Below are 12,833 nucleotides of genomic sequence, written 5' to 3'. Positions count from 1 at the left end.
GTATGTCATTCACTAAATTCACTCTTGCAGATTAGTGTTCTGAAAATAATAACGTCGTTAATTATAAGATAAGCTTCAAAAAGCCGGGTTTGGGGGGAGCGTGTCAGTTTGATTGACAGGCCTGTGATGCAGTCAGGTTATGGCTGGCGTTGGGCGTGACGCAGTATTGTTGGGTTTCCGATCAGATCGAGTCAGATCCTCCGCTCGCTTCCCCCCAGCATGCCCAAAAATGGTCACGACCGGCTCCAAACTGCTCCGAACTAGCAAGATGGGGGCTGGCCAAATTCCGAACTCGAGGCTTCCTAACGGCCGTTCACAAACCAATAGGTGAAGTCACCAGTTGTTGCCACTTGGTTTATTCGGAGACAGTACAACAGGCTTTATCTTCTCAGCATAAGGTGCACTGCAATTGCTTCAAGTCTCAGTTGACCAAGTATAAAGCCGATAGCATCCTCAACATTAGCATATTGCCAATGATGCCAAATCTACTAACTTTTTTTTTGTTGTCCATTGTGGCTCAGATGGTAGTGCAGGTTGCCCACTAATCCACATGCCTACAGTGGGTACGGAAAGTATTCAAACCCCTTTCAATTTTTCACTCTTTGTTTCATTGCAGCCATTTGCTAAAATCAAAAAAGTTCATTTTATTTCTCATTAATGTACACTCAGCACCCCATCTTGACAGAAAAAAACAGAAATGTAGAAATTTGTGCAAATTTATTAAAAAAGAAAAACTGAAATATCACATGGTCATAAGTGTTCAGACCCTTTGCTGTGACACTCATATTTAACTCACATGCTGTCCATTTCTTCTGATCCTCTTTGAGATGGTTCTACTCCTTCATTGGAGTCCAGCTGTGTTTAATTAAACTGATTGGACTTCATTAGGAAAGGCACACACCTGTCTATATAAGACCTTACAGCTCACAGTGCATGTCAGAGCAAATAAGAATCATGAGGTCGAAGGAACTGTCCAAGGAGCTCAGAGACAGAATTGTGGCAAGGCACAGATCTGGCCAAGGTTACAAAATAATTTCTGCAGCACTCAAGGTTCCTAAGAGCACAGTGGCCTCCATAATCCTTAAATGGAAGAAGTTTGGGACGACCAGAACTCTTCCTAGACCTGGCCGTCCAGCCAAACTGAGCAATTGTGGGAGAAGAGCCTTGGTGAGAGAGGTAAAGAAGAACCCAAAGATCACTGTGGCTGAGCTCCAGAGATGCAGTAGGGAGATGGGAGAAAGTTCCACAAAGTCAACTATCACTGCAGCCCTCCACCAGTCGGGGCTTTATGGCAGAGTGGCCCGACGGAAGCCTCTCCTCAGTGCAAGACATATGAAAGCCCGCATAGAGTTTGCCAAAAAACACATGAAGGACTCCCAGACTATGAGAAATAAGATTCTCTGGTCTGATGAGACCAAGATTGAACTTTTTGGCGTTAATTCTAAGCGGTATGTGTGGAGAAAACCAGGCACTGCTCATCACCTGCCCAATACAATCCCAACAGTGAAACATGGTGGTGGCAGCATCATTCTATGGGGGTGTTTTTCAGCTGCAAGGACAGGACGACTGGTTGCAATTGAAGGAAAGATGAATGCGGCCAAGTACAGAGATATCCTGGAAGAAAACCTCTTCCAGAGTGCTCTGGACCTCAGACTGGGCCGAAGGTTCACCTTCCAACAAGACAATGACCCTAAGCACACAGCTAAAATAACAAAGGAGTGGCTTCGGAACAACTCTGTGACCATTCTTGACTGGCCCAGCCAGAGCCCTGACCTAAACCCAATTGAGCATCTCTGGAGAGACCTGAAAATGGCTGTCCACCAACGTTCACCATCCATCCTGACGGAACTGGAGAGGATCTGCAAGGAAGAATGGCAGAGGATCCCCAAATCCAGGTGTGAAAAGCTTGTTGCATCATTCCCAAGAAGACTCATGGCTGTACTAGCTCAAAAGGGTGCTTCTATTCAATACTGAGCAAAGGGTCTGAATACTTATGACTATGTGATATTTCAGTTTTTCTTTTTTAATAAATTTGCACAAATTTCTACATTTCTGTTTTTTTCTGTCAAGATGGGGTGCTGAGTGTACATTAATGAGAAATAAAATGAACTTTTTTGATTTTAGCAAACGGCTGCAATGAAAAAGTGAAAAATTTAAAGGGGTCTGAATACTTTCCGTACCCACTGTAAGTGTCCTTCGGCAAGACACTGAACTCCCGGTTGCTCCCAAAGGTGTACCATTGGTGTCTGAATGTATCCCTGATGGTGAACACCTTGCATGCTCAGCTTCATTAATGGGTGAATGGAAAACTGTAAATTGAGCGCTTTGAGACCGCTATGGTGATAAAGCTCTATACAAGTGCAGACCATTTACCATTTACCATTGTCTGTGGATGGTACAGTATGTTGGACCTGCTACTATTTTAGTATCACTTCCATCGGGTTTCCATGAGAGCTGAAAGATGCAGACAATGAGCTTCCACACTGGCACGGACCCTTTCTCTCTTCAGAGGTGCAGACTCCCGGAAGTGTGTATCCCATTCCTCCTTCACTGAAGCAGTTTATTTTACAGGTAGATAATCACAACACACTAACTATTTTTAACCCGTATTAAAAAGGTGATTGCCACTCTCTGCAGCAGTTTCACAGAGGTTTGCAGCAAACAGGGTCGACCGTGTCCTTTCACTTACTTTCGCAGTGAGCTGGATTAGGGTCCATCCTGTCTCACTATTTTGATGTCAAGAATATTTGTGACATACTGTACTGTTTAGTTTATAGCGATTTTACTGTCAAAAATATTTTGGCTGCTGCTGTATTGACAATATTTTGTGATATTTACAATATAAATGATCTAAGAAGAACCAATACGAATATATAAAATGTTGAAAATATATGCTCATTTTGAATTTGATGCCAGCAACATATCTTCAAAAAAGTGGTGACAGGAGTATGTTTACCACTGTGCTACATCACTTCTTTTAACAACACTCTGTAAACTTATGGGAACTGAGGATCGCAATTGCTGGAGTTTTGAAAGTAAAATGTTATCCCTTTCTTGCCTGATATAGGATTTCAGCTACTATATAGTTCAGGTCTCCTTTGTCATATTCTGTTTCATGATGCACCAAATGTTTTCAATGGGTGACAGGTCTGGACTACTGAGCTATGCTGTTGTAAAAATGTGCAGAATGCAGTTTGGCATTGTTTTGCTAAAATAAACAAGGCCTTTCCTTTACCATTTTAAATGAGCTTGGGCCTAGAGAAGGCAGCGGTGTTTCTGGATCATGCTTATACTGTATATGGTTTCTTCTTTGCATAGTAAAGTTTTAACCCGCATTTGTGGATATATGAACTGTGTACACTGGCGATGGTTTTCAGAAATGTTTCTGATCCCATTCAGCGATTTTAACAACAGAATTGTGTCTGCAGGCCTTAATGTCAGTCATCCAATATTTTGTGGCCTTTACCTTGCTTACTGACATTTCTCTAGATTCTCTTTATCTTTTCATGACTTTATATACCAGGGTAAAACAGGGTGTCCGCGGAGGTACTGCAGGAGGTCGTGAAATCTTTGGTTGATTAGACAATTTTTCATATTTTTTTATATATTTTTTCACCCAATTTCTTTTCCACAAATTTAAATGTCTTTAAATAGACATTAACATGAATCCAACATATTGTAGCAAATTGATAAATGGAGGCAGAAGATGTTATCTTTCAGTCAGAAATGCACACATTCAGCGACACACAGGAGCTCTCTCAAGCTGTGCACCAGTTCGCTCACAGCGTGCGACTAGCCTGGATCTGTCCCTCCAAGCCTCCTGCACACAAAGAGGAGGACCCGCCCCTATCGCTGCTGTGCCAATCACAAGGCCCAGTTTAATATAAAACATAATTTTATACAATATATATAGCAGGGAGTCCCTGCTCCATCTCTCTATCAGTTTGGGGGTCCTTGACCTGAAAAATGTTGAAGACCCCTGCCACAGATAATGAATACCCAAATTCTTTGCAATTTTGCGTTGAGGAACATTATTCTTAATGTTTGCACTATTTGCCCGCGTAGGGTGTCAGAGTGGTGAACATCTCCCCATCTCCACTGCTGAGAGACTCTGCCTCTCTCGGATGCTGTTTTTATACTCAATCGTGTAACCTTTTCTAGGTAAGCTAATTAGTTGCCAGATGTTCAACCAGGTGTTTTTTTGTATCATTATACAACTTTTCCAGTCTTTTGTTGCCTCTGTCCCATTTTGTTGGTATCAAATTCAAAATGAGCAAATATTTTTCACAAAACAATACAATTTCTCAGTTTCAACATTTGATGTTGTATTTGGGCTATTTTCAATTGTTTATGGTTTTAAATTATGTGCAAATCATTGCATCCTGTTTTTATTTACATTTTACACAGCATCACAACTTTTTTGGAAACAGGGTTTTATAGAGTATGTCAATTTAAAGAGAAATATTTAGATATCACCATATGATTTTGTTTTAGAAGACTGTAACATGCATGAAAACACAGTTGAAGAATACAGTAAGTATCCATAAATACATCGAACAATTTACAGCTTTATATATTGTTCTATACATGTATGACAAGTACAACTTTCACTTTTGCTGTAATTCAGTAATAGCACTCATGGAAATTGTTTCTAATTTGTGTCTTTTTTGTATCAGAAGATACATTTTAAAATAAAAGATGAAATTGCTCAAGAAGTGTCGACATCGACGGTAATCTGACAAATTTGTCGTGTCAATGTGGCATCTGTTTATGGCACCAAAGCCATGCTTGGATTTCAACTTGGATTCGATGTCACTAACATGCTGTGTGTTCTGTTCCCACTTAATACAAGATGCTAAATTGCAGGAGTGAGAGAGGGAGTGCAGTTCTTGTGGGGCTGCAGCCTTGATTAAAATAAAACTGTGGTGCGAGCAGATGGCCATGTAGACTTGCTTGCTTGCTTAAAAGTAGGCAGTCCACCCACCTTCTATGTTTTTCACACTTTATTTCACTGAAGAGAAGGCTGAAAGGGGAATAGATAACAAAACACTCTCTGTTGTTTCACTGTTTTCATAGCTATGTTCTTTTTGAAATATTCACATATCTGTTGCCCTTGAACGTTGGTACATGTTTGCGTTTTGTTTATAGGAGGTATATACAGTAATAGTTGTCTTGATATTTAATGATTTGGCAGTGAATCTTATAAATAAATGTTTTTATTTGTCTGTAGGATTAACAACAAATTTGAGTGGTACTCAATTTGCAACCCTGTCTCCACAAAAATATGTTCATCTTCTAATACTCTGTTTTTGCTAAATATGTTTTGAAGGGAACAGAATCGCTGCCTTGATTATATTAACTCCCAATATTTATTTTTGTCCGCCAAAATGTCTGTCTGTGTAGTTAAATTTGAGGACGTAAGTACTGTGATACAGGAAATGATGGTTTTGGGAATATTGTTGTTTTGGTTAAATAGTGAACACATAAAGTCATTGTTGTTTTCCATATTGATGAAGCAACCTAACATTATCAAGAAAATGCTGACTTGCACTTCTGACACTTGCTGTTATTTTGTACATTAAAATGCCCTCCAGGGTGAGTTAATGCACTGTGACATCACTGTTGCGTGTGGACCATCGCACCCAATGTCAGTGATTCTGGATGTGATCAAAGGTGAAATGGACATCACACTTTCAGCCACAGAGGGCTGTTAACTGCTGCTTTCGAGTATTTAAAAAATACTTTATAATGCCTGACTGTATATTTAATGTGAATTGGTCATGTTGTGGCTAAAACCTAATCCCCCTTAATCAGGTCTGTATCTGCACTGATACCAATACTTTAAAATGCACTGAGACAAATTCAGAAACCAAATCGTGCAAGCATGTAGGGTCACACACTTATTCACAATACAGATTTTGCATGCACAAGGGAATTTGCATCACATTTGAGTGTGTAATATGGTTTCTTTTGCTCGCAATCGTCAAATTTGAGTGCTCTCTGGAGAAAAAAGCAAGAGCAGGTTTTGAGGTGAGTGCACAAATCAGGACTGCACATTCCAAACCTGTTTTGTCAGTGCACGCTCCAAAAGGTTTGTGTAGTTTAGTTTTGCACTCGCTCAATAGCCATAATGTTAACAAAATGACACTGATTTATATGTATACCTGCCTTCTAGCTGTATTGCTTCCCTCTGACATTGTTTCTGCCAGTTCATTGATCCCTGAGCATCAGCTGTTTCACCCATGTGCATTACTGAAACTTTAATATGTCGTCTTAGATTTTAAAGAAGGTGAGCAACAAACTAAATTGATTCTAGAAACATGTCAGGGTGGTCAGACCAGGTAAAAGACATTTGATTTCTTGCATTACATATATACCGACGACAACAGAGGGGATGCAGGTAAAGCACACAAATCAATGAAAATAAAAAAATAAAAAAATAATTTTTGAGCTGCCAGTCAAAAGGGATGTGGACAGAGGGCCTGAAGATCAATGTGAGGGCGATGACCCTAATATTTGGTACATATCAATCAAGACCTGTGTTGAGGAGTACTTCGTGAGCCAGCCAACGGAGATAGAAATATCCTCTGGAGTTGTCCTTTACACAGAGAGAGTGATGGAAGTCCTGGCTGGCGGTAAATCCAGTCTGCAATGAATGTAATTTCTAATTTTAAGGGGTCTATTAATTCTTGTCCATCACCCCTGTCAGTAGTAGTTTTGATAGGGGTCATGAGGAGAGCTAACATTAATAATAACTGCCATATCACTGCTTGATGTGGTTGACAAGAGCGTCCTATTTGACAGTGTCCTCTTGGAAATAACATATGATGCCATTAGGTCCCATTATAGGTCAAACCCCACACAAACACACCCTGGTTGATGAAGAGCAACAGTAAATCACTCTAATCCAGCTGCGAGATGAAGGCAGGTTATTCCCTCATCGCTGACGGGACGGGGGATTTGTGTCACAAGCTGAGCTTCGGTTTACCAGCTTGAGTCATGATGAAAGCTGTGATAGACCTAAACTGTCACTCAGGAGGGCTGAGCCACAAATCTCTGATCACCTGCCTTCTGCACATCCAAAAAACGCAAACTGCACGCTTCAGTCAGTGTTGATGTTAAGGGATGCCCAGGTAAAGATCCAGCTCATGAGCCGGTGTGGCTTTCCTATCACACACCTCAGGATGAACACATTTTACCTCAGCTGTGTTAAAAAAAAAAAACAAAGCCAAACAAATATATATATATATACAGTGAACCCTCGTTTTTCGCGGGGGTTACGTTCCAAATAGAAACCGTGATAGGCGAAATCAGTGAAGTAGTAACCTTTATTTTTTTTACAATTATTATACAATGAAATACTCCATAATACATTGAAACCAAAGAACAAAACCTTTTTACAGGCCCAAGCATTTGTTTAACAAATAAAAGTACTGTTAAATGTTTTTTTTACAAATAACTACTGTACTGTAAAATAATAATTTTAATCATCAATACGAACTGAAGGCTTCAAATTGCTGAGATCAGCACCGCCCCACTGCGACCCGAGTCATTGGATTAGAACGGGAGAAACAGGTAGAGAAGAAGCGGAGAGACTGTTTAGCCAATCAGAATGCAGAACACAATGCACGATGCAAATCCGTGAAGCAGCGAGACCGTGAAAGGTGAACCGCGTTATAGCGAGGGTTCACTGTATATATATATATAAAAATATGAAAAAGTGTTTGCCCCTTCCTGATTTCTTATTTTTTTGCATGTTTGTCACACTTAAATGTTTCAGATCATCAAACAAATTTAAATATTAGTCAAAGATAACAAGTAAACACAAAATGCAGTTTTTAAATGAAGGTTTTTATTATTAAGGGAGAAAAAAAATCCAAACCCACATGGCCCTGTGTGAAAAAGTGTTTGCCCCCTCCTGTTAAAACATAACTTAACTGTGGTTTATCACACCCGAGTTCAATTTCTCTAGCCACACCCAGGCCTGATTACTGCCACACCTGTTCTCAATCAAGAAATCACTTAAATAGGACCTGCCTGACAAAGTGAAGTAGACCAAAAGATCCTCAAAAGCTAGACATCATGCCGAGATCCAAAGAAATTCAGGAACAAATGAGAAAGACAGTAATTGAGATCTATCAGTCTGGAAAATGTTATAAAGCCATTTCTAAAGCTTTGGGACTCCAGCGAACCACAGTGAGAGCCATTATCCACAAATGGAGAAAACATGGAACAGTGGTGAACCTTCCCAGGAGTGGCCGACCGACCAAAATTACCCCGAGAGCGCAGCGACGACTCATCCGAGAGGTCACAAAAGACCCCACAACAACATCCAAAGAACTGCAGGCCTCACTTGCCTCAGTTAAGGTCAGTGTTCATGACTCCACCATAAGAAAGAGACTCGGCAAAAATGGCTGCATGGCAGAGTTCCAAGACCAAAACCACCACTGAGCAAAAAGAACATTAAGGCTCGTCTCATTTTTGCCAGAAAACATCTTGATGATCCCCAAGACTTTTGGGAAAATACTCTGTGGACTGACGAGACAAAAGTTGAACTTTTTGGAAGGTGTGTGTCCCGTTACATCTGGCGTAAAAGTAACACCGCATTTCAGAAAAAGAACATCATACCAACAGTAAAATATGGTGGTGGTAGTGTGATGGTCTGGGGCTGTTTTGCTGCTTCAGGACCTGGAAGACTTGCTGTGATAAATGGAACCATGAATTCTACTGTCTACCAAAAAATCCTGAAGGAGAATGTCCGGCCATCTGTTTGTGACCTCAAGCTGAAGTGAACTTGGGTTCTGCAGCAGGACAATGATCCAAAACACACCAGCAAGTCCACCTCTGAATGGCTGAAGAAAAACAAAATGAAGACTTTGGAGTGGCCTCGTCAAAGTCCTGACCTGAATCCTATTGAGATGCTGTGGCATGACCTTAAAAAGGCGGTTCGTGCTGGAAAACCCTCCAATGTGGCTGAATTACAACAACTCTGCAAAGATGAGTGGGCCAAAATTCCTCCACAGCTGTAAAAGACTCATTGCAAGTTATCGCAAATGCTTGATTGCAGTTGTTGCTGCTAAGGGTGGCCCAACCAGTTATTAGGTTTAGGGGGCAAACACTTTTTCACACATGGCCATGTGGGTTTGGATTTTTTTTCTCCCTTAATAATAAAAACCTTCATTTAAAAACTGCATTTTGTCTTTACTTGTGTTACTAATATTTAAATTTGTTTGATGACACATTTAAGTGTGACAGACATGCAAAAAAATTGGAAATCAGGAAGGGGGCAAACACTTTTTCACACCACTGTATATATATATACACACATATATATATATACACACATATATATATATATACACACACACACACATATATATATATATATATATCTATACATACACATATATATATATATATATATATATATATATATACACACACACATATATATATATATATATATATATATATATATATATATATATATATATATATAGCAGCCAGGGTTTATTTGTGCAGGATTATCTTTTTTCTTTCCTGCTCTCATACAGATTGACATCATCATCGCTGATGCGGTTACCCTCCCGGTCCCTCAAGCAGAGATTTGACTCATCTCCCTCTCATCCTATTCCAACCCTCAGCCCCACTGAGTCCGCCTGTCAATACCGAGGCACTAAATGCTGCTCAGACTGTCAAAGAGAAACTGCAACATGCTGTCTTTCACACTTTGCACAGTCCTACTGTATGAGCACAAACTATTCTGCAACTGAAAGGAAGGATAGACAATTTGCACAAGACCTTAAACTCTGCAGAAGTTGTTTGCTCCTCCTCACGTGAGACAGAAAAGAAAAACAAGAGAAGATAACCAAAATTACATTTAGAGAGATGCAGAGCGTGCTTACCTGCTCACGGTGCAGACACACAAACAGATCTGTGGCTTTCTGCTGCCGCGCCGCTCCACTCACCTACAGTAAATCACTTCCATGACTCACGTAGAGGGAAGATAACCGGCTCTCAGGAAAAGTGGAGTAAACACTCGCTGCAAAGGCGGGCAGGGCGCTCGCTGTCGCTGCAGTGCTGCTATCTCTCATCCTCGTTTCTTCTCCTGTCTCTTCCTTTGCTTTGATCTCTCCCTCTCTCTCTTTCTCTATCCAGCGGTGCCCCTCTCTCTCTCTCCAACTCTGCCACCCCCTCACTCGCTACCACAAGGTGTCACAATCAGTGTGTCTGCACCCACTGCCTCTTATTGGCTCTCACTTCTTGCTTTTCCTCTCTCTACCCCCTCCCCCAAACCCCCCACCCCCGCTCTCTCTCTTTTTTCGCTCTTTGGACTGTCTGCCTTAAAGAGGCAATGCTTCTCACCGATAGCTGCACAACTCAGAGCATGCCCAAATTCAAGTCAGCTAAATTTAGAAATGTTATGTATGAATAAACATGACATAAACAACATTTTCAGACAGTTTCGGGTACTCCTCTTACAGCTGTCCATCTATAGTAAACAAAAGTAAATACAGGATGCAGTCTACTTTGATGTTGTTTAGGAGCCTCAGGAGACCACTAGTTGCTTCTCATTTCATACAGAAAATCATCATTCTTTTAATTGTAAGAGACATTTCCCATCCTTACCCAAGGAGTTATTATTACACAGTAGTTTTGGATTAGAAGAGACTTTTCATTTTTAAACAGTGATTTATAACAGCTTCAGAGCAATGTTTTTGTGTGTGTGTGTGTGTGTGTTTGAGGTGGGCGGGGGGGGGGGGGGTGTTAATTCAATTCAACTTTATTTATATAGCGCCAAATCACAACATAGGTTATTTCATGGCAGTTAACACATTAACGTCCTTACAGCAAGACGTTACAATATTATACAGAGAAACCCAACAATTCCTATATAAGCTAGGAGGGACAAAAAAACTCCTCTTTAAGGGAGAAAAACCTCCAACAGAACTGGGCTCAGAGGTGGGTGGCCATCTGCCTCGACCGGTTGGGGTGAGAGGAGAATATAGAGAGAAAAGGACAGCATAGCGATAGAAGAGAAGAACTGTTGGTGGAGACAACAAGCGCAGGGCCGAGACATGCAGCTCCATGATGGGACATCTGCAAAAGAAAGAAGAGAAACTACGTGAGCGAGGGAACTGAATGGAGACAACAGATAATAAGAAAACGATATGGGAGAGAAAAAGATGGTGAGGTATGAGTCAGTTAAAGAGTAGGAGGAAAGAAAAGAAGCTCAGCATGTAACGAGGTCCCCCAGCAGCCTCGGCCTTGAACACAAACTGGGACCTGGTTCCACAGGAGAGGAGCCTGAAAACTGAAGGCTCTGCCTCCCATTCTACTTGTGTAAACTCTAGGAACCACAAGTAGACCAGCGTACTGAGAGCAAAGTGCTCTGCTAGGATTATATGGTTCTATAAGATCTCTAAGATATGATGGAGCCGAGTCATGTAGGGCTTTGTAAGTCATCAAGAGAATTTTAAATTATATTCTTGATTTCACAGGAAGCCAGTGAAGAGAAGCTAAAACTGGAGAAATATGATCTCTCTTGATAAATCCCATCAGTACTCTTGCTGCAGAATTTTGGATCAGTTGCAAGGTTTTTAATGAGTAATTTGGACATCCTAACAGCAAGGAATTACAATAATCTAGCCTAGAAGTAACAAACGCATGAATGATTTTTTTCTGCGTCACGCTGAGGAATGATTTTCCTGATTTTATTAATATTACGTAGATGAAAGAAGGCAGTTCTGGAGATTTGCTTTATATGGTGGCTAAAGGACAAATCCTCATCAAATATGACTCCAAGGTTCCTCAGTTTTGCTGGAGGCCAAGATAACGTCATCCAGAGTAACTAAGTGATTACAGAAAGAGTTTCTGTGTCAGGAGTCAAGTTTTCCTCTGTTTTGCCCCGAGCCCCTCTCCTCCCAATCCCCTCAGTCCCCTGTCTGCTTGTTCTGTGTCCTCCTCTCCTCCCGTGGCCACGCCCCTCACCACTCGCAGCAGATGCAGCCACTCACCCCTGATCACCACCTGCAGGTGTGCTGCATCTCCCTGATCACCTCCCCGGACTATATGTACCCTGCCCCTGCACTCCTCTGGTTGTCGGTTCATTTGTTAGTTACCCGTCCGTCCTCCGTCTGTTCTCCGTCCGTCCTGTTCCCCTTCTTCCGGCTTCAGTTCCTCCTGCGGAGCTACCTGTCGGAGTCACCAGTCGGTGGAGTTGCCTTCCCAACTCGGAGGATTATTGACTCCGTTTCTTTCTTCCAGCGGTCCTGTCCGCTGGTCTGCCGGCTGCCCTGCCAGCCGTGTCTCCCCAGATCTGTCAGTTGAGTTGCCCTCTCGACTGGAAGCAAGTGGACACAATAGGTGCCACCTTTTGGTTTGTTTGTTTGTTTTTGTTTATTGCAATAAAGACTGTATTTTGGAACCGATACCCAAGTCTGTGAGCCTGCATTTGGGTCCTGGTAAACACCACCTCATGACATTCTGAGGTGTTTAGGACCAAGTACAATAACTTCTGTTTTGTCTGAATTTAGAAGCAGGACGTTTTTGGTCATCCAGGCCTTTATGTCTTTTAGACAGGCTTCAAGTTTTACTAACTGATTAGTTTCATAGAAATATATAGCTGAGTGTCATATGCATAACAATGGAAGTTTATGCAGTGCTTCCTGATGACATCTCCTAATGGAAGCGTGTACAAACTAAAAAGTATCGGGGCCCAACACTGAGCCTTGTGGAACTCCATAACTAACTCTTGTTTGTCTGGAAGATTCATTGTTGACATGGACAAATTGGAATCTATCTGATAAGTAGGATTTGAACCAGTCTAATGC

The 12,833-nt window shown here is 41.3% G+C and overlaps 1 protein-coding gene across 3 annotated transcripts in view; it reads right to left on the bottom strand.

The window, feature by feature from the left end:
- The window catches only part of LOC138206449 (alpha-1,3-mannosyl-glycoprotein 4-beta-N-acetylglucosaminyltransferase C-like), a 63,566-nt gene extending 53,313 nt beyond the window's left edge, over positions 1–10,253 (bottom strand). The window contains exons 1-2 of one of the 3 annotated variants that reach the window (XM_069163167.1): positions 9,969–10,253; positions 9,802–9,831 (exon numbers count right to left, since the gene is read on the bottom strand). The gene's annotated coding sequence lies outside the window, so the exon portion shown is untranslated. Of the gene's footprint in view, positions 1–9,801; positions 9,832–9,905 lie in introns of all 3 variants that reach the window. The other 2 variants (XM_069163168.1, XM_069163165.1) reach the window with 2 other exon arrangements.
- Positions 10,254–12,833: the final 2,580 nt, after the last annotated feature.

This window comes from Embiotoca jacksoni, unplaced genomic scaffold (assembly GCF_022577435.1).
Source record: "Embiotoca jacksoni isolate LCO1_2020_lvr unplaced genomic scaffold, fEmbJac1.0.p SCAF_3, whole genome shotgun sequence".
Classification (NCBI taxonomy): domain Eukaryota; kingdom Metazoa; phylum Chordata; class Actinopteri; family Embiotocidae; genus Embiotoca; species Embiotoca jacksoni.
Note: the sequence above shows the minus strand (reverse complement) of the source record. Positions and strands in the feature narration are given on the sequence as shown.